Source organism: Lynx canadensis, chromosome B3, assembly GCF_007474595.2.
Source record: "Lynx canadensis isolate LIC74 chromosome B3, mLynCan4.pri.v2, whole genome shotgun sequence".
NCBI lineage: Eukaryota > Metazoa > Chordata > Mammalia > Carnivora > Felidae > Lynx > Lynx canadensis.
Genome location: NC_044308.2, coordinates 92,723,030 through 92,749,956, shown reverse-complemented (window position 1 = coordinate 92,749,956; position 26,927 = coordinate 92,723,030). Strand labels below are relative to the sequence as shown.

Sequence of the window (26,927 nt, the reverse complement as noted above, 5' to 3'; positions counted from 1 at the left end):
TTTCTTTTTCAAGTTTTACCCATTAAATATTTCCTCTTTCTTAGCTATAGTTTTTTTTTCTTTTTATTACTTTCTTTACCACAGTCTAAAAATAAGGCTAAATTTTCTCCCTCCTAAAACATTAATTTTACTTCCCCACAAATACTTTCATTCAACTCTAAACTCATCTTTGTTTACCTTTTCCATTAAGTACCTTGACAAACTGTCCAACATTTTTGTTTCCATTTCCTCACCATTAGCTTAAATCTCAACTCAATGTAATTTGAGGTTTGAGACAGTTCTTCCCAGGGGCAGCAAGGACATTCTTATCAATAGTCTTTTTTAAGTATTTTCATTCCTTCCCTCTCTGTAACATTAGCTAGCCACTATTATTTTATCTCATGATTTCCATGCCACTGATCTCTCCTGCTTTTTTCTTCCTCTCTGAATATTCCTTCTCAGGCAGTGTCACAGACCTCTCTAATTGAGGTTACTTCATGAATCTCATGATTCCAGAATGGCTTCTCTTGTTCTCCTTCCCTTCCCCCCCACCCCAACCCTCTGTTTTCTACATATACATACTCCTAGACATTCTTATCCTTTCCCATGGCTTCAAATCCCATCTGTTTACTGTATACGGTATGCATTGTACTGAGGGAGAAAATACCAAAAATACACACATCAGACAATTATAATACCAGACAGTAATCATATACATGTGTATTATTTTCAAGATATTACCTGACCCCAATCACTTCATTCTTCTTAACAATTTATAGGGATTACAGTTTGGCTAATTCCAATGTGCAAATTAGAATCAAAAGGTGCAGTAAAAGAGATTATACATTCCATGAGAGCTGAAATTGTTGCAGTCCTTTGATTTCCTGAAAGACATAGTATTAGGGTTTTGTACAACCTAGGCACTCAGCAACTTTATGATACTTGTAAATAGTCACTGTGACAGTGTGTGCTTATGCTTGCTTGAGAAAGTTTCTCACGAAGTACAAATGATAAAAATAGATACCACTTTTACCACTGCAATTTTCCAAAGATTATTTTTGAAAACCAAAGCTAAAGAAATAACTTTAAATTATACACAATAAATTTGTATTCAAATGTGGCCTGTTCCTGGAAAGTTGAATAGAAAAATAAGATTCTGTAAACCACTAAGCCCCAGGACCATTATAGATCCTGTGCCTCACTAGTGATTCTCATTAAGTGGTAGGCAAAAGTGATTTTATATAATCATGTTAATCAAAAAAATGAAGATGTAAAAACATATGATATCTTTGAGCATTTTGAATAATTTTAGAACTACTCTGGTCTTACCTCTTCGCTTTATATGAGAGAAAATTAAAGCCAGAGGGGTTAAATGAGTTCTTCAATTTCACTGAGCTAATTAGTAGTGGCAAAGCAGGGAGAATTCAAGTTTCAAAGCTCAGAGTTTAATGTGCTTTACATTATAAAACAGTGTTCATAAGTAGCCAAAGTTGTTGTCAATTCTGGCAGGAAAATTAGACCTGCTTTAACATCTTTCTTTTAATTAAATAAATAGCACTTCTTCCTTACATATGAGTTTATTTATTTGTTCCCTCTTAGATGGCTGAGGAGCTGTGCAGGTGGAGAAAAGTGGTATAATTGCTTTACTCAGCATGATGAGTGAAGCTTCTAGGTGATATTAATGTTGGTGATTATATTGCTTTTTTACATGACATCTTTTGTTCCCCAAATGCACCAAGTAGTTATTTTATATGTCTATATCTTTATTACTTATTTGGTCAACAGGTAATCGTTAAAAATGTACTTTATTCCAGTCATAATATTGAGAACTGAGAATAGAATAAATTATGATCCAGTCTTTGTTCATGAAGGAGATATGAGTATCTATTAAAGAAAAGATTAATTAAAATAACATACGAAAGTCCTCTGTTAAGTGTATACATAGTCAAAATAACCAATCAAATGCAACTTAAACATCACAGTTGATGCATACGCATTATGTAAATGCATGTAGATATATGATACTGTGTAGATCCTGTGTAGATCCAAAGGGGGCGGAAGAGGGAGACAGGAAGACAGAGAGTCATCATGGCAGCAGTAACCTCTAAGTTGAGTTATGAACAATGATACATGCTTTTGAAGGAATGATGGTGGTGTGAGGGTAGAGATGGGAAACAAGGGGTAAGATGGGAAACAAGAGCAGAGGAGAACTGCACAGAAATGTGAAGTAAAAGCATTTCTGTGAGGTTAAAATCTCAGAGGATGGGTGGGAGGAGAGGATGGCAGGAAGCTGGGGATAATAGGGAGGAGCCAGCTTTTGGAGGGGCTTTCTGTGTCCAAGGTAAGCAGTTTGGTCTTCATCCCTGACTTTGGTCCCATACTTGTCATCATTTGAAAGCATTATTGAGCATATCTTGGATGTGCATGCCTTCAGGGTATTTGCTATGTTATGGGAGAAAGAACCCTAGACTCTAGTGTGAGCAGATCTAAGTTCAAATTCTTGTCCTTTTACTTACTAATCATAAAGTTTTGGTTATTCATATAACCTCTTAGGGCCTCAGTTTTTCTGTTTGCAAAATGAAAATAATGGGGATCAAGTAAGATAGAAATTTTCAGTTTAACATAATTATAAAAGTTAATGACTAGTGATTAAAGTTCTTCTGAGGAAAGAAAAAATTGGAAGCACATTCTTAAATGAGTTGTCTCTTTGTTTTCTTATCATTTGATAGAATTTACTCCAGATGAAGGAAAACATACTAGTTTCTACCCAAACTTTCTTACTATCAGAAACTTTTTTTTTTTTTGCAAAAGCCAGCAAAGTATCCATCTAGAAAACTTACTATTCCAAGAGTCTTGCAATTGGTTGAGCTACATGACATAGTTTTGTGATACGAGTGGAGTCTAATGAGTGGGCTTCTGGGAAAAGTTATAGTTTCATTCATAAAAAGAAAAGACTTATCTGGCAAACAGTTATTTTATGAGCCTGGAGATCAACATTACATATTAAGAATTGTGTATCAGGGGCTACACAGAATTTAGGTCTTTATTCACCTCTTTGAGCTTACCTTGAACTGCCTACCTCTTTGCTTCCTCTTATATGACAAAAATACCCACCCCCCCCTCCTCCCCACCCACCTCCTTGCCCTGGGTTAAGCCACAGTTATCTGAGTTTCTATTATATGTAGGTTAATGTCAAGTCTTGGGACACATTGCCCAAAGCAGTGGATATCAAACTTTAATGAACATCAGAATCATCTGGAGGTCTTATGAAAACAGAGATTGCTGGGCCTCCTCCCAGTTTCTGATTCAATAAATTCATTGCATCTCTAGCAAGTTTCTAGGCGATGCTGCTGCTGCTGTTCCAAGAACTGTGTTCGTAGAAGGTTTAGCAGGTTAGCAGACATGAAACAATTATAAGGTAATATGAAAGCTGTTTTAATTGAGTTACCAAGTTAAGAGATAAATAAGAAAAACTACACTTTAATCTTCCTGAAGAAGTCAGAGGAGTCTGTGGAGAAGGAATTTGAGTTGAAGAATGAATATGAGTATGCTAGGCAGATAAATGGAAAGAGATGGAGAGGAAACCATTGACAATGACATGGAAACAGGGAAAAGCACTGGGGTTTCTGAGAATTATGGAGATGCTTATCTAGAAGCTTGGGATATGCGTGTGGGGTGTTGGGGTGATCAGGGAATTCTGTACATGTATAATAGGGGCCAGATTATGAAAAGTCTTACATACTATGTTAAGGAATTTAGATTGTGTAGTATAAATTGGGTTTAGTGGCAAAGCAATAAAAACTGTAAGGAGAGGGTCATGTTTTGTGTGTGTGATTAAAAAGATGATAGTGACAGTATAGAAGATAGGCTGGGGAAGAATATAAGCATAGAGGCAGAAGTCCAGTAAAGTGCCATTGCAACCGTTCAGGCTGGGTCAATTTTTTGTTGAATGGTTTGATTTCAGTGGGGATATATGAATGCTAAGTAAGATTATCATATGATCACGATGGAATTTTTGAAAACCTTACCCCTACTTGTATTACAGCACTTAGTAAATACCGTCTTCCTCCCTTGAGCTACTGTCCACGAGAGGAACACTAACTTCTTAATGGTTTCTTTGATTCAACATTGGAATTAGAGGTGGGAGTGAGGTTCTTTAATTATCAGGAGATGTGGCAGTGTTAGAAATCAAAACATTTATTTCTAAGTTATCTTTATTATAAATTTAAGCCAAGACATGTGTATTATCTCAACTTAAGCATTAGTACAGCCTTGGTTGTCTCTTCAGTAGAGATAAGGAGGTTCCTGATGATATGTCACAGGGAAGGCGCTCTGTACACAGGCTAACATCTGCTCTCCCATGTATCATCATACTCAAGATACTCACACGTGAAGCTCTAAGAAATATCCTCTACACATTTTTATCTAACCACAAATTTATAAAAATGTATTCTAGCTACAGCTACATAATATTTATATTTACAGTTTCTGTCATCATTCAAATCAAATGACAAACAGGACAACTTAGGCCTTGGAAAAAATACTAAGATATCGGAGATTGGTAAATTGAGCTTTCACCTTTTAGCTGAAATGTTTAGAGACCTTGGTAAAGAGAGGCCAGGAGGATAGCTTTCCAGGTTAAACTTACAGGTGTACACACACACACACACACACACACACAGACACACACACAAAACTTCATAATGATACCCACATAGTTAAATTATCTAGTTCAGAAACTTGTTTTTTGTTTCCTGTACATTTATGGATAATCAGAGTGTACAGAATAATTATGTGATACAAAATAACTTGCAGGAAAATGATTTATAAATGCATGCCAGCTTTGTAATTTATAATTGGGGTGTGTGCAGGTGCTATGGGGAAATAGTACTTTCCCGCAGACCATCATCATTCTCTTATCTCATGGGCCCATACTTTCCTCCATCAAGATACAAGGACAATCAAATGATTAATCAGAAGGGTGCTCAGTGAGCAAAGGGACTTGTGTAGTTTTGCAGGACATTTAATCTGGACTGGCTGATGTGGAGACTGATGACCTTCTTCCAATGTTGTACACCTTCCTATTGCTTGACTCGCACTGGCCTCTCAGACACTGTCTTTTGCACAGCTCTGGAGACCACTCACAAAATGGTTATCTGTAGCTCTCATTTTCTCCCCAGCTTTATACAAACTACCATATTTCTGTTATGAAAACATTTTCTGGACAAATTGGATATTATTATATCCTATTTTACCTTAACAATGAAGTTTAGATATTTTGATGCCATTTAAAAGACAAACTTATTCTTTATATATAAGAAGTATGCCTTATTCTCATTAGAAAAAAATGATTTCTTAGTAGGCAACTACATTTTAAAAATACCATTTATTAATTTTTATTACTCTGAAAACTTAAGTTTGATGCAAGAACACAGGAAAATGATAAAAAAATTAAAAATCTAAAATGTATTAACAATAGAGAATATTCTCTTATATATTCTTTCCTTAAAAAATATTAATATGTTGAACATATCATTTAATACACTGACTTTTATTATGAAGAATATATTTTATATATTAATATATTATATATATATAAAAAATATATTTCTATGGCAGTAAATGTTCTTCTATAATTGTTTTTAATTAATGAATATTATTCTACTATATGGAAATGTCATAACTTACTGCATCCTATTGGTGGATATTTAGGTGCTTCTCAAATTTCAATTATATAGATAATACTCTAATGAAAGCCTCTGTTTAAATAGCTTTATTTACATTTTTGATTCTTTCCTTAGAAACCATTTCTTTTTTTAATGTTTATTTATTTACTTTGGGAGAGAGAGAGAGAGAGCATGAACAAGTGAGCATGAGCTGGGGAGGGGAAGAGAGAGAGAGGGGGAGAGAGAATCCCAATAGGCTCTGCACTGTCAACCCAGAGCCTGATGCAGACCTGGATCTAATGAACCATGAAATCATGACCTGAGCCAAAACTGAGAGTTGGATGCTTAGCTGACTGAACCACCCAGGCACCCCTAGAAACCATTTCTTAAAAAAATTTTTTCTAGAAGAATTTTACCTGGTGCGTTGCCAAGTACAGTGTATCACTCTTTCAAACAACCACTCCAATCCATCGTATACTGATGTTCAGTTTCAAGATATTTTCTGATTATGATCTCAGAATCTTGTTCTCTGGATTTGGAACCTGCAGTTCCCTGTATATATATTCCCTGTGTGTGTGTGTGTGTGTGTGTGTATTTGTGTATGTGTGTATTAAATATGATATGCATATGGCAAAGAAAGTATATATACTTGGTACATATTTTATAAAATTTGGGCATATATACTTCATCTTCTTTGAACTTATGTGTGTTTCATTAGCTTCTCTATAAACTCAACTTTAAGCTTTCTAAATCTAGATTGAGGAATTACATTTTAAGTAAGTGATACAATTTATATCAAATTCCACTTTAGGAATGTAGCTCTACTTTATTTGGACCAAAAATATTTGATACATGGGAAATAACTCATCCTAATCTTTTATCACCACTTCATAATTTTATCTGTTGCCACTTAAAGCTTTTTGAAGGCTACAAATGGTATAAGATTAAACTGAAAAATTTACATAAGTGGTTCTGGATCAAGACTGTGTGTGTGTGTGTGTGTGTGTGTGCACCTATGTCTATTATGAAAACAGATGTATGTGTGCCATTGTCAATAATGGAAACAGCTATGCTTTTATATGTATTTGAAATATTTTTGCAGACTTCTATCCTCTATAGGTTCTTTAACAGGTATCCAGTCCATTATGTTAATTAGATACTAAGTTATAACCAGAAAGTTTTTTTTGCATCAATGATTAGAAATATAGTTTACTTGCCTTACCTTTTAGATAAGTGTTTTTAACTTGGGAGCATTGATTCCTACATAGTTTATGATGGGCTTCACAATGTGTGTGAACCCACCATAACTGTACATACAATCTTAATGTTATATTTATGTGTATTTCTGCATTTTTTCTGTCTTGTGAAAAGTTTTATAGTTTTTAAACCCCATTCTCTAAGGGGTCTGTGGCACTCAACAGGGTTAATAACCATGGTTATAAGATATATTAGGAAGCATAATTAAATGGAGTATATATAAATTAGGAATCCAGGGGTTTTAGGATATTCAGTAACATGCTGTTATATTTTCTAATGTGATTTGCCCTGTCAGAGCATAATTCAACTTTTATTGTGCTACACAAATTGGTAGCTGAAACAGACTATATTAGTCACATAACATTTTTTTTTAAAGAATGAAGATGTTGCAGAAAAAAAAAGTTAATCATAGCAATTTTTTAGTTATTCAAGTCAAGGTTAATTTGGATAATTGCCTATGGTCTAATCTTGAGTTCATTTGTTATTTATTTTTTTAGTAAATGAGGGAGCTAGAATGAAAAGAAATTAAGCATATCAAATAAATTTATACTTATTTCATTTGTTTGGCTAACTAGCTTAGTCTTGTCAAAAATCCAGAAATACTGGGGTGCCTGGTGGCTCAGTCGGCTAATCATCCACCTTCAGTTCAGGTTATGATCTCATGGTTCGTGAGTTCGAGCCCCTTGTAGGGCTTCGTACAAGCTTCAGAGCTTGTAGCCTGCTCCAGATTCTGTGTCTCTCTCTCTTTTGCCCCTCCTCCACTCACACTCTGTCTCTGTCTCTCTCAAAAATAAGTAAATATTTTTAAAAATTTTTAAAAATTAAAAAAAAATCCAGATATAGCAAAAGCAAAACCACCAAATCAATAAATAGTATTTAGTGAGAGTTTGTTGTACATGTAAGAACAGTTCACAAACTTGGAGTCTTCAGAAATAAAAACTGATATTAAGTTCAGCAGCATGAATTTACTGGATAGGTTATAACGTAAAAATGAAGAAGCTGTTTACTTTAAAAATTTTTTTTTAATGTTTATTTATTTTTGAGAGAACAGAGTGTGAGCAGAGGAGAGACAGAGAGTGAGGGAGATACAGAATGTGAAGTAGGCTCCAGGCTCTGAGCTGTCAGCACAGAGCACAGAGCCCAATGCGGGCCTCGAACTTAGGGACAGCAAGGTCATGACCTGAGCCAAAGTCGGACACTAAACTGACTGAGCCACCCAGGCACCCCTGTTTACTTTTTATAATGGTTGCTTATAACAGGGATTTCCAGATAGCAGGGGATTGTTTAAAATTAATTATCTCATTCCATTTTTAGGAAGAGGACTTAAGTTTCTTTTACAGTTGTCAGAGGCATTTACAAGAAATAACCTAAGTTGTTTCACTTATGTTCATGAATAAGATAGATTTAGTTTTGCCTCTGTGGCTTAAATGGTTTTGTTTTCTCAGGGAATTCTCAAGACTGATCTCCATTTTGTATTTAATTTTAACAGCCTTATACATTTGAACCTATAATATGTAGTATACTTTGGGTACTGAGGATTTGGGTGCATATGAAGACATGTAAGTGATGGCCCAAATTTTCCAAAAGCTTACAATCTAGAATGAAAATAAAATTGACAAGAATAGCCACAAATCTAAGGCAGTGTACTTTTTGCTATAAATCACTCAAAAATAAGATTGTATCATGTTGCCTGCCCATCTATCCTTAATCACAACCAGTCACGATTTCTACTCACAGCAGAAATTTGACAAGGGGCCGTGTTTTAAATGTAGTTTTATTATTTTTCACGGATGGTGAAGCTAACAGGTCAGGAAATGACTGCCATTGAAATGAAAGTTTGTTACTTACATTACCCAAGAGGAGGGACCCCAGCATCCCATACAGGACACCATCGCAAAGCACTAGGGTTGGTCAGGGGCAGAGGGAGCAAGGTGGAAACGTGGGCAAGAAGCTTTATTATGGTTTTCAGGGGAAGAAACCTATGAAACAGTGTAGACAAGTTTAGGATTGGCTAGTTTGAATAATTTCAGTGGGCTCTGAGGTGTGGGGACCATCTCTTCTCCGGGTCTGATACCCGGCCCTGGTGTGATTGGAGCAGAGGAATAGTTGGCCAACAGTGTAAGAGCCCACAAGGGGAGTTGGGGATGAGTGGGTTCTGAATTGTTTTATTTGTATACAAATGGCACATTCCTGGACCAGTTGTGTGCTACCTCTAGGAATTGCCTAGCCCTGGAAGAGGCTTTCCAAGATTAGCAAGGCTCCAGATGTCAAATCATCAGAAAATACAGAAAATAAAAAGAAAAAATTAACATAGGCTTTACAGACATGTGGCCCTTGAGGCCATTCACCTCCCCATCCTAGTTTAAAACAATAATAAAATACCGAGTTTATCTACTGAATGCCAAATATTGAGAAAAATAGAAATTCAGTCCTTTCATTGGTCTAGGAATGGTTAATTTCTACTAGGACTAGTTCTTAAAGTGCTTCCATTATAAATTGATACTATATTTATAATATCAACAAGTTACCTGAGGGAAACTTTCATTAACTCTTCCATTAATTTGCTACTCCTCCCCCAGCCTCACAATTTTGTTTTAGGAGTCAGCAGAGAGCCAAAATACTTTAGCGTATAACCAATATAAAAATTATTTATGGGCTTTTTTTTTAAATCTCTTTTAATACTATGTCTTTGAAATCTGGTGTATATTCTAAACTTATAGTACATCTCAATTTGGATGCTAAATTTTCATTGAAATATTTGGTCTGTATTTTAATTTCATAAAACTTACAATTGAACATGTAGATTTACATATACAAAATTGTTCCATATATACAGAAAAGTTTCCCAATAACTGATCTCTGAGTACCAGTTTAAAAAATATAAATGAAGTGAAATTAAGTAAAATTTAAAATTCAGTTCCTCAGTGGCACTAGCTGCCTGTGGCCAATGGGTACAACTACATTGGACAGTTGAGGCCTAGAGTAATGATTATCAAAGTATCAAACTGAAGGTAGAGTTCAGCGATTGTACTCTCTATGTAATTGGTTAGAATAAATGAATTACTGACAGATTATATAGAGATTATAGATCGCTGAACTCTACCTTAAGCCTACTGAATCAGAATCTATATAGTGTTATTTAATCTACAGAATAGTTTGAGGGTCTCTGTGGAAACACCAAACATCCAAATGTCTAGAAACAGTGTGTCATTAGAAGGAAGTGGACAAATTCTTACCTAGTTGGGTGACCCTTACTCTCCAACCCTACTTCTTACCAGTCTTTTCCTAACGTGCTCTGTTCTAGATACACTGACCTATTTGTACCTTTTCCTCTATGTCTTTGAATTTATTTCACCTGGAATTATCTTTTCTTCCATAACTGCTTGGCTCACATGGATTTCATCTTCTCAAGGAAGCATTTACTGAGGATGTAAAACATGAAATAACATATTTTTCAGTTATACTCTCTTTGCCTTTTGTTAGTTTTAATAACTAACATTTGATATGTTTCTCTACTAGTTACCTCCCCCTTACTAGAATGTAAATCCAATGGAAGATGAGTCTTTGTTTTGTTTATGACTTTATCGCCACCATATGGGAAAATACTTGGCACTCAGTAAATTGTGTTGAAGAGATAAATATAAAACCCCATTCAGCTGGAAGACTAGAATCTAGTCCCTAAGTTTGTACAGTTAAGTGAAATTTGATGCAGTGTCAGCTTCAGAATCTACAGTAACCAAATGCCTGATTAATTTAGAACAGTAAATTTCTGACCAGTGTATTTTAGGTCATATCTTGGAAGGCATGATGGACACCAATGGCCAATAACAGGATCTGGAGAAATGGAACACTGCGGCTTCTTACTAGACATACACATTATGTACTTGAGAGGATCAGGATGCTCAATAATATTTGATATTTCTTATCAAAGATAAGAAAAAAGTTATAGCAATAGTGGGACTTTGGTAGACATGATGGCATAGACCCATCTTTCCCTTGCTCTTGCCTGCTGAGCAAAACTACAAAACCAGAAATGGTACAAGAGATAATGTAAGGATAATTCTGAAGGGTGTTAAGAAGAAGGTGAGCTGGTTTGGGACCCCAGGATTTGAGGCATAGCACAGTGGAAGGGTGTCTTGAATCCCCCTACCCAATCAAGGATGGTGTTTACACTAGCATTTCTAGACCATGGAACTGCAATGGAAGGTAGCCCAGGTATGCTCTTCCCCCGCCAAACCCCAGATGAAATGGGAGTATCTCTAATAACCATCAGTGAGCCTGACAACATCAGAGAAGCCCCACCAGAAATAGGCATCCAAGGAGATACTGTTTTTCCTGTGGGCCTGAGGCTTTTTTTTTTTCCCAAAGAGATACTAAGAAGGGTAGATGAATTCTGCAGGGGATATTCAGCTATAGGAGGCAACCTGGTCCCTGTTAGGCTGTTTGTCTCCGTGGGAGACTCTTCTTCCCCACTCAGGATTACCAGAAACCACTGATAGGGGATCCCACTACAATTTTCTTCCACTAAGAGACATCTAGTGGCCTTCCTTGGAAAACTCCTTCAACTTTCTCAGGTAGCACCAGCTGGGACCAGTGGGAGCACTAGTGGCATCAGATAGACCAAACTAACCAAAGTAACACCTCCAAAGCTCTGAAACTTAAATGACCATTAGAATCAGAGCCCACAAATATCGGCCAAGCTCTACATGCTATGCCTAAACAGGGTGACTGCTTGCTAAATATAAGATTCAAATAGGAACCCAAGTCTCTTAACATAGTAGACAAAGTGTTCAGGATACAGAAAAAAAAATCACAACTTGAATGAGGAAAGATAATTCAGTGATGTCAACACCAAGATGAATTAGATGTTGGTATTGTCTAACAAGGATCTTAAAGCAGCTATAATGAAAATGCTTCAATAGTCAATTACAAGTTTTCTTGAGACAAACAAAAAAAATTAGAAACTCTCAGCCAAGATACAAAAGTTATAAAAAAGAACAAAATGGAAATTATAGAACTAAGTAACACAATAATTGTAGTCAAAAAAATCTCATTGGATGAACTTAATAGTTAACTAAGCATAGACACTCAGTAGAAGATTATGCATTCATTTAAAAGATACTGAGAATTGACTCAGTGTAAACAAATTGGATATACTACCTGTGTGGACCTTAGGTGAAACAGAAAATGGAGACAGGTATTAAATCACTGCAGAAATAGTTACAACTGTGACAAGCACCGTGAAGGAAATGCTATGAATAAGGAGTACAGACAATCATGCTTGTGGACATGGAATTTGCAGGAAAGATGATGAGTAGAGGGTAATTCATGAGGAGAAAGTCTCCTCTTTGAAGGGAATTTGCTGAGCATCCTGCAGAGTTCCTTCTGACTTGGCTACCTCATGATTGTTGCCAGCTCTTAATAAAGCATAGACTTTCTGAAGTCCTTATGCTACCACTGAAACTTAGGTTTGTGATGAAGTGAGTCAAAGGTGACTTGTATATTTGTGGTACAGGTGATGGAGTGGATATGGCACCGTTATTAGGATTGGTTATCAAGGAGTTGGAATGGGTTTGGAACTGGAAGAAAATGAGATCACTTTTGAATACACTGAGTTGGAGATGCCTGGTTATCTGCTACATCCTATTGGCAGATGGATTTGTGGTTTGGAGCTCAGCAGTGACCAGAGTTATGGTATGGATTTACTAGTCGTTAGCATAGATGGAAATTGATGCCTGGGAGAAATGAAGTCACCAGAAGAGAGTATATGGGATGAGAAAAGAAAGTCTAAAACCTAAATATAGGGATTCGAGAGGAAGAGAGCTTGCATAGGAGATAAAGACAGAGAAAACAGAAAAGTAATAGAAGTAGATAGTATTAAAGAAGGAAGGAATGATTAATGTCTGATGCTGCATAAATGTGAAGTAGGTCAGAGGACAAATCAGTTTGCAACAAGAACATTATCAGTGCCTTTGGCAGGACCAGCTTCAATAATTTTTAAATTGGGAATATGGAGACAGCACGTGTAGACTCTGTTTCTGGAAATTTGGCAGGGGAAGAAGAAGGTTTATGATTTTGCTTGGAGAGTAGCAATTTTAGTGTTTGTAGGCTTAGTAGAAAGGGCAAATGGGCACCTGGGTGGCTCAGTCGGTTAAGTGTCTGACTTCAGCTCAGGTCATGATCTCACGGCTTGTGAGTTTGAGCCCCATGTTGGGCTCTGTGCTGACAGCTCAGAGCCTGGAGCCTGCCTCGGATTCTATGTCTCCCTCTCTCCCTGCCCGTCCCCTGCTCTCACTCTGTCTGTCTCTCAAAATTAAATAAACATTAAAAAACTTTTTTTTTTTTTAAAGAAAGGGCAAACAGAGAGGAAGAGATGGAGGGAGTAACAGGTGAAGCAAGGTCCTGGAAGTGATAGTGGCAGCAGCAAAGATGGAGTAGAGGAGGGGGCATTAGCCTTCATGGGGTAAGAGGGAGGGAAAGATTCCTTTTCCAAGGAGGGAAGGACCATTTATAAAGGGGACAGGAATTGAGTTATTATTACCTGATCCACTTGGATTTCCTTGTCATTAGCAGAAGAAATTCTCTGCTCAAACTAAAAGGACAAATAATGGGTGGTGAAAGTTTGAAAAAATATTGGTGAAAATATTAAGAGGAACAAGAGAAGAAAAAATTACAGGGTTTCTGGGAAGCATTGATGTATTAGTTGAGGCTAGAGGCATCTGCATGATAGATTCATTAGACTCTTCCTTCAGCAGGTAATTTTTTATCATGAATGTCAGCTTGTGTCTGCTAAATCACCTGACCAACTTGGGGATGGGAGTTTAAGGAAATATAGGCATTTATCAAAGCTTTCACAAATGAGGATAAACATTTGTAGCATTGTTACTGTCTGTTTACCTCATGGCCAATCTTATCAATTTAATAAATATATCACTAATTAGTTGATGAAAAACATGTTTTTTCTTTTACTTATTATTCTGTAGGCACTTATTCATTGCCTATGATGTGCACGGCACTTTATCAGTCCCAGTGGGGAGGGCTCAAAAAGTTGCAATTCTTGCCTGCCACAAACTGTCCATTTATTTGGAAGGAGATGATAAATTAGTACAACAAATAGGCAAGATAAGCAAAAATGAAAAGATAACTATTATTTCTGTTAAGGTCTACTACGTATCAGGCATTGGACTGGGTGTTTTATAAATAGAAGCAATAATCAGGTAATGATTCAGAGTGTGGGCTCTGGAACCAGAGTCTAAGTGCCTAATACATGATGGTGATTGTTATCATCTAATTGATTTTCACAACAAACACGTGGAGCAGGCATTATTATTCCCATTGTATAAATAAGGAAAACGAAGTCAGGGGTTAGATGTCTTGCATAAGATCACACGATTGAAGTAGATTAAGATTCTGATTTCTGATTGTGCAGCCTACAGTTTTTTTCACTTGACTGTGCTGCCTCTCACCTAATGTATAATGTTGTACAAATTGCATTTTCCTTAGTACTTATGCTTGCAAAGTAAGGGGTATGCTCAGCATGGGGTGACATTAATCACAGAAAGTATACGGATGGAAATGAGTCTTACGGAGGGATTTGAATGAAGTTGTGGGCATTAATTAGAGAAACAGAGTTAGAAAGATATTCCAGAAGGGGAAATAACATAAGTCAAGCAACAGCCATGGGAAAGACTTTTTTTTTTTTTTTTTTTTTAAGCCTGGGGAATGATAGGAGGTAATCCTACTGAAGTTCTCTTCTGTGCATTGTGGGATGAGAAGTTGAATAAGCATGGCCTTTGTAATGATGATTTGACTTGATTTGTAGCTTTTGTTACTTACCTGACCTTTTGATATTGTTGCATTTTAAAGAAAATTGTAAATATTTTTTTTTCTTTTCAATTTAGAGCAATTCTGTAGGCCTACCCAGTGACATGGCCTTTCTTTTTCTGTGAATCACCTACGCCACACAGAATATTTGTGCACAGCGAAGTTGTGTGCTTTCTGATGGATTGCCTCATAAATACAAGCTATATTCCATTTGAATGGTTTTGGTTCTAGAATTTCCTGTTTTCTCCATTTCTGTCTCTGCTTCACTCTCTGCCATCCCCCCTAAAGGCTCCTCCCACAGCCATGATGATCATTGGAAAATCTAAATCCAATCAAGCCAATCCTCTGCTCAGAATTTCCAATGACTTTTCTATTCACTCAAAACAAAATCCAATGTTCTTACTATTTGCCTATAAATCCTTACAGGTCTTGTCTCCTGTTGGCAACATGACCCAGGTGCTGCTATTTCTCTCATTCCAGGGTGCCTAGTCCCTAATTTCCTTCATATCTCTGTTCAAATGCTATCTAGTCATTAAGGTTTCTTCTCACGATCTTATCTAAAATAGCCTAGCTCTTTTCATCTCTTCAAATCTATTCCAGCCCTCTATTCTTACGTATCTTTACTTTGTCCCTATCACTCATCACTGTCTGATATATTACATATTTATTCATTTATTGTCCGTCTCTTCTCACTGGATATAAGCCCATTGAGAGTAGGAACTTTGTTTTCACTTTTTGAACACCAAGATCACTGGCACTTAGTAGGCTCTCAACAAATATCTACTAAAGGAATGGGTGAGTAAAACCATTTTTGAAATTATTATTGGGGGGGCGCCTGGGTGGCTCAGTCAGACTTCAGCTCAGGTCATGATCTCGCCGTCCGTGAGTTCGGGCTGATGGCTCAGAGCCTGGAGCCTGCTTCCGATTCTGTCTCCCTCCCTCTCCGCCCCTCCCCTGCTCACACTCTCTGTCTCTGTCTCTCTCTCTCAAAAATAAATAAATATTAAAAAAAAATTTTTTTTAATAAATTTAAAAAAGTATTATTGGGAAGAATAGTAACTCTAATATAGAAGTTACACTGTACTGGGGAGCCTGGGTGGTTTGGTTGGTTAAGCGTCTGACACTTGATTTTGGCTCAGGTTGTGATCTCATGGTCATGGAATTGAGTCCCATGTCAGGCTCCGTGCTGAGCATAAGCCTGCTTGTGATTCTCTCTCTCCCTCTCTCTCTCTGCCCCTCAACACCCCCTCAAAATAAATAAATAAACAAACATTTTTTTAAAAAAGGAAGTTATGCTGTACTAAAATGCTTCACAAAATATAATAATTATACAATTAATTAATTAATTATAATTAATAATTATACAAATTATACAAATAATTAATTAATAATAATTAAAAACTTGCCATGCAATGCCAGAACATGTACCAGCGGGCATATTTTCCTTATCTACATTCAGTATAGTGATATTGAGTATATTGATAGCATTTCCTAAAGAAGATTTGAATACCTTCTTTAAAAATAGAAAGCCAGTAGTGTATAGTGGGTAAGATAAAAAACCAGAGACCTGAAAAAATCAGCAACAACAACAAAATCTGCCCTTTTCTTTTGGTTAAGTGGTGAGATTCTTATGGAAAATCTGGGAGAGGTTATGGATGACATATCTTACATGAAAATGAATTGCATTGCACACCTCTGCTTGGAAGAATCTAAGGCAGTCTGGAGTGGCTTGCCTTTATCTGAAATACAGTAGGAGACAGAGAAAGTTATTAATTCCTCCTCAACCAACAACACAATTTATGAGCTTGGGTGGGTTCACACATAACCAATCAAGGTCTGCCGTTCCCCCCCTGGGGATGAGGCACACCTACTTCTCGCTTTTTCAGGAATGGGCCAGGAATTGCTGCTTTGTCATCACGGTAATTATTGGGGGTAGAAGAGGATGACATAGAACCATCTGAGGCCAAGCTAGCCTTCTAGTTCCTGTCCATCCAGGTGTCCTTGATCTAAGCAGTTCAACCTGTTTATGCATATGCTAGGGTCAAATGAAAAATCAGCAAACAAGAGAGTTTTGTACTATTCAACCTCAAATTTGTATCATTTGAAAACCTCCTTAAATTCTTCATGTTCTATTTCTCTGATTTATAGATGCCTGTAGCTTAGTCAAGGCTGAGAAAAATACAGGTTTATTTTTGTATTTTGTATCTTGTGCTGCTTGTAAATTACCAAACACAACCAGGCCAGCTAGCTCTGCAGAGGTTTGTGTTGAAGAGATTGGTAAATTGGCAAATAGTATGGGTTTTGTATCATTGGCTTTTATGTGTGCCCCAAATTACTTGTTTGGGCATTGCACTCCTTTGTAGTGGTTCCATTAAAGTGGGGCCTTCAAACAAGGATCTAGTGGGTTATAGTAGAAATGATAGCTGTACATATTTAATTGTCAACTTGACATAAACATTGTTAGAAGTTTTTCCCTGACATCCAGTTTCTTATAAGATCATGCAAAGACAGAAAGCTGTCTCAAGAGGCTACAGTCACAGTGGTGATATTCCTTTTTATATTTATGTTCTCAGAGAAATCTCCCTGATAGTAGAATAGATACCAATCCCAGAAAACATTCAGTTTGAGAATGGGAGAGGAATTCCTGGCTGCAGATTATTAGTCAACATATAGAACTCACTATATCAAATGGGATTTATCCTTCAGTGGTTGCCACTTTCTTTCATTCAGTAATACCAGCACTGCCCTCTCATCACGCAAACAAAGAACCCAAGTCTCAAATATTCTTCTGTAGATGCTAATGACGCAGTCTCAGAGGGAGCTTAGTTCTTGTTCTGGTCCTGCTGTACTTCAGACTGACACGTGACATACTGCAAATAATGGATTTTAAATTAAAAGTAGCTGCCTCAGTGACTGCAATAGAAGTATCGGGGGCTGGGCTAGCCCTCTCACCACTATTGCTATTGCTATTTGGTAGCATATCCAAATTCACCACTACTCCTGACAGGAAGCCCTTCCTGTTTCCATCTGTTCCTTCATCCTCTGCCATCCTTTTTCCTCCATGAAGCTCAAAAAGACTTCCTTCCCGATAAGGAGACACCAGAGGTTCAAATTTGGATTAATGTTATCTTGGTTAGTCATTTACTCCTAAGTAACTACATTTTCTGGGGCTCCCTCACTTTGTGGCACAGCTCCTGCACCCTTTGCTCCAGTGGCCATTACACTCCAGCTGGGAGGCTTGCTACTGCTCTCAGAGATGTCTGCAGTTAAAACTTCTCTGCCTTTAAAAGCAGTGTGGGTTTGTCCCATAGTGTGGGTGTGGTGTCTCATTTTAATTTGCAGTTACCTGGTGACAAGTGATGATAGATCTTTTCATGCACTTATTTTCCATCTGTATACTTTCTTTTTAAAATTGTTTAAATTTATTTTTAATTTTTGAAAGACAGAAGGAGAAAGGGGAGAGAGGGAGCATAGGGGAGAGAGAGAGAATTGTAAGCAGGCTCCACGCTCTGTCAGCCCTGAGCCCTACACCAGGGGACTCCATCTCATGACTGTGAGATCATGACCTGAGCCAAAGTCACAAGTTGGATGCTTAACTGACTTAGCCACCCAGGTGCCCCCCATCTGTATATCTTCCTGAGTGAGATATCTGTACAGATCAATTGCTCATTTTAAAACTGGTTGGTTTTTTTTATGCTTCAGTTTTAAGTGCTTTTTGTATGTTTTGGATACCAGCGCTTTATCAGATATGTATTGTGAAACATTTTCTCAAAGTGTGTGGCTCATCTTTTGAAACCTTTCACAATGTATTTTGGAGAGCAAAAGTTTTTAATTTTAATGAAGTGTAACATCAACTTTTTAAATTTCATGAATGATGCTTTTGATATTTATCTATAATTTCATTGCTAAACCGAAGGTAATATAGATTTTCTTCTATGTTCCTTCTAGATGTTTTGTAGTATTACATTTTATGTATAATTCTATGATCCTTTTGGAGTTAATTTTTGTGAAAGGCATAAGATCTCTATCTAGGTTCATTTGTTGCATAAGGACGTCCAATTGTTCCAGCATCATTTGTTGAAAAGACTATCCTTTCTCTATTGCCCTTGGTCCTTTGTTAAACATCAGTTGACTATATTTGTGTGGGTCTATTTCTGGGATTTCTATTCTGTTCCATTGATCTATTTGTATTCTTTGCCAAAGCCACACTGTTTAGATATAGTAACACTTGCGGTCAGATAGTATCTGTCCTCCAATTTTATTCTTCTTCAGTATTGTGCTAGTTATTCTAGGTTTTGTGCCTTTCCATATAAGCCTTAGAATCTAATTGCTGAAAACCACAAAATAAATTGTGGGAATTTTGGAGGGATTGTGTTGAATCCATAGATCAAGCTGGGAAGAAATGACATCTTAACTCTATTGAATTTTCCTATATGTGAACATGGAATATCTTTCCATTTATTTAGATCTTTGATTCCTTTCATTAGAGTTTTGTAGTTTTCCTCATATAGACCTTGTAATATTATTAGATTTATACATTGTCTTTTTGGGACTAATGTAAATGGAATTATATATATATATATATGTATGTGTGTGTATATATATATATATACATATATACACACACACACATATATATATGTATATATATTTGAAATTTTATTTTCATATATTTTATTTTAATATTTTCATATATTTTATTTTCAGGAGTAGATTTCTTAATTCCCCTTCCCCATTTAACCCATCCCCCCTCCCACAACCCCTCCAATAACCCTCTGTTCTCCATATTTAAGAGTCTCTTCTGTTTTGTCTCCCTCCCTGTTTTTATATTATTTTTGCTTCCCTTCCTTATGTTAACTATTCTGTGTCTTAAAATCCTCAAAAAAGTAAAGTCATATGATATTTGTCTTTCTCTGACTAATTTCACTTAGCATAATACCCTCTCGTTCCATCTACGTAGTTGCAAATGGCAAGATTTCATTCTTTTTGATTGCCGAGTAATACTCCATTGTATATATATGCCACAACTTCTTTATCCATTCATGCATCGATGGACATTTGGGCTCTTTCCATACTTTGGCTATTGTTGATAGTGCTGCTATAAACACGGGGGTGCATGTGTCCCTTCAAAACAGCATACCTGTATCCCTTAGATAAATACCTAGTAGTGTAATTCCTGGGCCGTAGGGTAGTTCTATTTTTAATTTTTTGAGGAACCTCCATACTGTTTTCCAGAGTGGCTGCACCAGCTTGCATTCCCACCAGCAATGCAAAAGAGATCCTCTCTCTCCACATCCTGGCCAACATGTGTTGTTGCCTGAGTTGTTAATGTTAGTCATTCTGACAGGTATGAGGTGGTATCTCCTTGTGGTTTTGATTTGTATTTCCCTGATGATGAGTAATGTTGAGCATTTTTTCATGTGTCAGTTGGCCATCTGGATGTCTTCTTTGGAGAAGTGTCTATTCATGTCTTTCGCCCAGGTCTTCACTGGATTATTTGTTTTTTGGGTGTTGAATTTGATAAGTTCTTTATAGATTTTGGATACTAACCCTTTATCTGATATGTGATTTGCAAATATCTTCTCCCATTCTGTCGGTTGCCTTTTAGTTTTGCTGATTGTTTCCTTCACTGAACAGAAGCTTTTTATTTTGATGACGTACCAATAGTTCATTTTTGCTTTGGTTTCCCTTGTATAAATGGCATTATATTTTAAATGTCAAATTCCAATGGTTTTTGCTGGTATAAGGGTATCAGTTTACTTTTGTTTTTAACTTTTTATTCTGAAACCTTGCTAGAATCACTTATTTGTTCTAGGAGACTTTTTGTGAATTCATTGGTTATCTTTGTAGAGACAATCACATCACCCATGAATTAAAACCATTTCATTTCTTCCTTCCCAATATGAAAACCTTTCTTACTTCACTATATAGCACTTTCAGTGAGATGTCTTTTGTTTCCTACCTTAAAGGGAGAGCATTCAGTTTTTCACAGTTAAACACAATGCTAGCTGTAGTTTTTTTGTGGATGTTATTATCAAGTTGAGGGAGGTCCCCTCTATTCCTAGTTTGTTGAATTTTTATCACAAATGGGTGTTCGATTTTATCAAATGCTTGTTCTTCTTTAGCCTGTTAATGTGGTAGATGAGTTGATTATCAAATGTTGAATCAGCCTTGCATACATGTAATAGATCCCATTTGGTCATGGTGGATAATTCTTTTCATACGTTATCAGATTTAGTTTGTTGATATTTTGTTGAGGATTTTTGCCGGTGTGCAAATATCTTCAATTCCTTCTCCTAAGTGAGTGATGTCTTGCCTGAATACATGATTCTTGGGTGATAGTCTTTGCTCCTTTGGAGAGTAGGGGTGAGAGGTGGTAGACTGCCAGACCTATTTGGTATCACTTATTCCTGGGTCTCCTTAGCTTCAAAGTCTAGGATTTTCTAAAGGTTCTTCCTACCTCCTAGAGTTCTCTGATATGGGAAGGATAGGAAACCACCTGTCCTGGCCAAGCTTTCTCCACTAACACACAGCTTTGATATTTGCCCTAGGATCCTCTACTTTTGGTCCTTAGGCTGTGGTCAAACAGAGCACACAAGAAAGTTAGGTATAGGTTCCTTTCTCTCAATCTCCCCCTTCTCCTACTTCTCCACCCTCCATCCCCCACAGCTTTCTCTTAGGAGAACCTAAATCCTTACTCATACTCACCAGTCTCTCCTACCTGCTAAATCTAACAGTTGAAAGTGAAAAACTAAGAAAAATCAATTGGTAACTAATTTCTAATGAGGGGAGGAAAGAGTAAAGACTTAGAATTTGGGCAATAACTTCCCAGAATCCCTGTGTCATGTCTAAATCTGTTTGGTTTCTCCTTTCCCACTTCCCACTCTACTTATAACAAATCTCATTTTATACCTTTTAAATCAAATGGTAAAATGCATCAGACATGTGATCACTTTTGGTGTCAGCTGTACACAAACTTTTTACTTACAGAAGTATTTTACATGTAGTAAGAGACTGGATTCAAGCCTCAACTTTATTGACATGGATACTATAGGCAGGATTGAAGTGACTTGGTACAGTTGACTCAGTAGCAGAGGCTTTGACAGAAGTGCCCAGAAGCAAGCTGTCATTGGAGTAGACAGAGTGGAAGAGGAAAAAAAATGCCCGATTCAAGTGGTTCAGATATACAGGCGAGACCACTTCAAATATCTCTGAAACAATTCAAGATTTTTTTTACAGGGAATTGGAGATCTTAGAGTAATAATGGAATAGCAAAGGCAGTGAAATACAGTCATTATCTAACACGACCCCCTTTTATACACCCCTTTTAACCCTGGCTTAGGTAACCCAAGTTACACAGCATTAGCATGTAGAGAGGAATCATGTAACAATTTACACTTGCTAGTGTATTTGCTGTCTCTTTTGACACAGGTCTTTGGCCTTTGCTCCGATATCATTTCTTTGTAGGATTTAAAGAGGATGATGAATTAACCACATCTTAATGAACATCTTATTATATTCTTGGAGAATATGACTTTATAAAACATGCATGACCACTTTACCAAGGGAAAAAATCTTTAGTTACTCCTGGTCCGCAGCTACCCATGTTCATTTATAAGGAGGCAAAAGCATTTCCTCTGTTACTGCTGCTATCTTTCTGACATATCCAGCAGACCTTGACAGGTACAGCACATAAAGCTTATTTCCGTAGTGATAAGAGTGGTGCTTCACTTCTGCCTAAGAAACCTTTACAGGCAAGGCTTCAGTTCCACAAAAATGAGTTGAGACAATCTTACAGCTTCTTCAAAACATAACTTGCTATCCTTGCTTCATTTCACTGGGTTTCTGAAAGTAGCATGGAGCCACTTGTTGCTTCTGGTCATCTCCTCAATTCTTCCATCAATTTGAGGTACAGTTTTTTTTTTTTTCTGGAACACCAGTTTGCTTAGGGACCAATATAGAAAGATTTGAAAGTAGGGTCTTTCATGAAGGGAAAGGAGTTCTTTGTACTTTTCCTACTCATAAACTCTCAATTTGTATTCATTTAGAGTGTTTTACCTCCTTATACACAAAGAATGGATTTTTCACAGTTGAGGAAAAAGTAAAGAGTGAACATTTTTGCTGAGTTTAAAGCTAACTTGCTTGAGTGATCGTGAGCATCTTAGAAATACACATCTTAGAAATAAACATCTTAAAAGTTTAAGAATGTGATGTAATCTTTGGGCAAATGGGGTATTGTTTGGGTCCTGGAAAGAAGGGATTTGTTTCATTTGGTTTGGTATATGGCATTATATCTGACAGTAGAGATATGAAAAATATAGCTTCTTTTCCTTTTTCTTGTCTGGCCAAAAGAAAACATAAAATAATAATAAAATAATAAATTCTAAATAATATCCTTTTCTTCAGTTATATAGAATTAGAATTGAGAACGTTAGTTTCATTTAGCATTCTACAATTGACTTGGAAAATCATTTTAACTTTACTAAGATTGATGCAAAAGAATGGTTCTAAATATGTTCTGATCAGCATCACCCGGAAAATTGTTAGAAATGCATTTTCTCAGGCTCCACCGCAGGCTTATTAAATCAGAAATTCTGAGGGTAGATGCCCAGCCATCAATATTTTAATAAAGTAAGTCCTTGATGTGAGTAAGCTGTAGGTTAAAATTTGAGAATCACTGGTATAGGACATAGGTCTTTCTTAAAGTCCCTGAAGCTGATTTATTCCTAGGAGTACCAAAGAAAGTGTTATCATTCTTTTTCACACGTGACATGGTAGTGAAATGTGTATTTTAGGGATAGGTTTTGAGATTATCTTATATCTAATTAATTTTTGTTTTAGAGGTTGACCTGCTTTTGTAGGAGGATAGATCAGAGTGAAATTTATTATATTGAAAGATAAGAATGTATTCATTTTTGTTAATAGAGACTATACATACTTCTTTAGTGATTGGTGTATAATATTTTGAACAACAATAGAGATTAAGGGTAAACATAGGAGATGTTTTGCTCCAATGTTACTTTCTCAATGAAGTCTAATCCTATCACATTAGCTGAAATAACAGTGATCTCTGTTCAGCTTTATCCATTTCTTCTCCCTCTTATCACTCTCTGTTTTCTCCTTTTCTAGAGTATTTATTACTACTATCATATTATATAATAGTCTCATTTATTAATTTTGAAATTTATTGCCTCTCTCCCTTGAAAGAATGTAAGATTCTCAAGGGACGGCATAATCTCTGAATCAGTGCATATCCAAAGAACCTAAAGCAGTGCCTGATACATAGTAGGTAATCAATAAATATTTGCTGAAAGAATAGAATGCATAGGGTATGTGTTCTTGCCACTTATAAGAGTGAAGAAAGCCAAGGGCATTGTGGGAGTTTACCCAAATGGGAGAGATAATCTACCTAAGAATAATCTAGGGAAGCATTTATGTTATTTGCCCCAGTTGTGGGATATCTTTATCACATTAATGATGTTATAACGAGCCACTCTACAACAAATAATGTAAATTGTGATTAGGTGGGGTAACAAAAGTGTCCCAGCTAGCTCCTACATTTTGGGATGGTTAAAGAGGGAGGTTTGGGTGGATCTTTTATTGTGGGCAAAGAATGAGGTCTTAAGGGCTATAAAGAATAAAAAAGACTGATGTATACATAGAATATCTGATAAGTAAAAAGTATTGAATTGAGTTGTGAGTTCATAAATTTTTTGAGTATTGCATACCTGGAGACTTTACTATGAAACCAAGACTTGAAGGTAGTAGCTTTTGTGAAATGACTTGTGTTTTGTTATTATTATTATTAATTTTATTTCATAAAATTTATTTTATAATTATAAAACAATATTTTATTATTATTATTATCATCATTTTAGTTTAAATTTTAATTGATATAGAGTGCAATATTGGTTTCATGAGTAGAATTCAGTGATTCATCACTTACATACAATACACATTGCTCATCACAAGTGCCCTCCTTAGCACCCACCACCCATCTAGCCCATATCCCACTGTCAACCCATAGTTTGTTCTCTATCGTTAAGAGTCTCTTGTGGTGGGGCATCTGGGTGGCTCAGTCACTTGAGTGTCTGACCTTGGTTCAGGTCATGATCTTGTCGTTCCTGAGTTCGAGCACCACATCAACTGCTGTCACCTGCTGTCAGCACAGAGCCTACCTCAGATCCTTTCTCTGTTGGTCTCTCTGCCCCCATCTTTCTGCCCTCCCCTGCCTGAGCTTTCTCGCAGAAAAGAAGAATCTCTTGTGGTTTGTTTCCCTATCTTCTCTTTTTTCACCCTTCTTACATTATGTTCACCTGTTTTGTTTCTTAAATTCCATATATGAGTGAAATCATATAGTATTTGTCTTTCTCTGATTGACTTATTTTGCTTAGCATAATACATTTTAGTTCTACCATTTTGTTGCAAATGACAGTAGTTTATTATTTTTTGATGGCTGAGTAATATTCCATTGTATGTATACACCACACCTTTTTTTATCTATTCATCAGTCAGTGGACACTTGAGCTTCCTCCATAGTTTGGCTATTGTTGACTATCCTGCTATAAGCTTGCATTATTATTATGACAACTTGTCTTAATTGTTTTCCCTACTCCTTGCTGCTACCCAGCATCCCATCCAAAGGGGTTAGTAGAGATAGAAGGGGGAGTTAACCACAGAGTGTGTTGGATTAGTATTCTAATATTACTGTCTTCAACTGGTAGAAATACTTTTAAAAATAATTTAAAATTGTGAATAATTCCACTTCACAATATTCTTGTCCCAAGTGTTAAAAATGCTATTGATGCTGACTGTGTAGTTCCAGGTGCTGGTGCAGTGGAAGTGACAATAGCAGAAGCCTTGATTAAATATAAGCCCCATGTAAAGGGCAGGTCCCAACTTGGAGTTCAAGCATTTGCTGATGCACTGCTCATTATTCCTAAAGTTCTTGCTCAGAACGCTGGTTTAGATCTTCAGGAAACAGTAAAGTTCAAGCAGAATATTCAGAATCAGGTGAACTTGTGGATGTGGACTTGAACACAGGTGAGCCAATGGTCGCAGCGGAAGTAGGCATGCGGGATAGCTATTGTGTAAAAAACCAGCTTCTTCACACCCGCACTGTGATTGCCACCAACATTCTCCTGGTTAATGAGATCATGCAAGCTGTAATGTCTTCTCAAAAAGATTGAACGTAAGCTTCCCTTGTGCCATCTGAATATGAAGACTCTGCAGAGTGATCCCAAGAATATAGCCATGGCAATTTTGTCCAAGCTTCAAATGATTTCCAAAAGAATTTTCTTTGCCCGTGTGAAAAAGAGAACACTGACACTCACATTCTGAAGTTCTGAAATTATAATTACAGTATTTTTTTTAAACTGCATTCCAGTGTACATGTGCTAAGCAGGCTACTTTTACCCAATGAACAGAAATCTGAGCTTTTGCTTCAGTGATGTAAAACTACCATGTTAGATAAATATATGTTATCTACCTTATTAAATGTTCCTTGAATAACAAAAAATAAAGAACAAACAAAAGGAGGTAGGTAGAGAAACTAAATAGGTGACTGTAAGATAATCATAGGTTAGCAAATTGGAAAATTAGGTCATTTCCTTCTTTGTCTTAAATTTCTATCACCTGTGTACCTCAAAGTTACACTTCTGTCCCATTAATAGCTCTTGCAAGTGACACATTTTTTCCAAGGTATCATTTTCAAATACCTTCTTTTACTAAAGAGAATGCTCTTGAAAGGATATATTCAATTTCAGTCATCTCATTTACAGCCTGAGAACAGCTTAAGGTCAGCTGAATTTGCTTCAGTAGCTAAAGAACACACTGTTAAAATTTATCATAGCAGATTCTGAAAAATTAAATGAACAGTGAGACACCATTTTAAAAAATTGGTCTGTGTTTTATCCCTGGGCTTTTCCTGATCATAGCCCAGTAACAATAAAGAAACAAACATTTCTCTAAGCTGTGGCTATTCATTTAAGCTGTCATTGTCACCCACTCTGGTAAACAAGAATGCAAATGAAAAGAGCCATGTTGGCTTCTGTTCTTTGAGAGACTCTAGAGAGAACTTGGCATCTGGCAGATGGAAAATAAAAATAGTGGGTTTGTGTTTTGCTAATTATAGATCTCTAAAACAATAGATATGTCAGGAAAACACATGTTGAAAAAAAATGAAAAGCAAAGCACAGCCAT

General features: G+C 36.5%; 1 pseudogene; it reads left to right on the top strand.

The window, feature by feature from the left end:
• Nucleotides 1-22,582: 22,582 nt before the first annotated feature.
• Nucleotides 22,583-25,915, top strand: LOC115517068 (annotated as a pseudogene).
• Nucleotides 25,916-26,927: the final 1,012 nt, after the last annotated feature.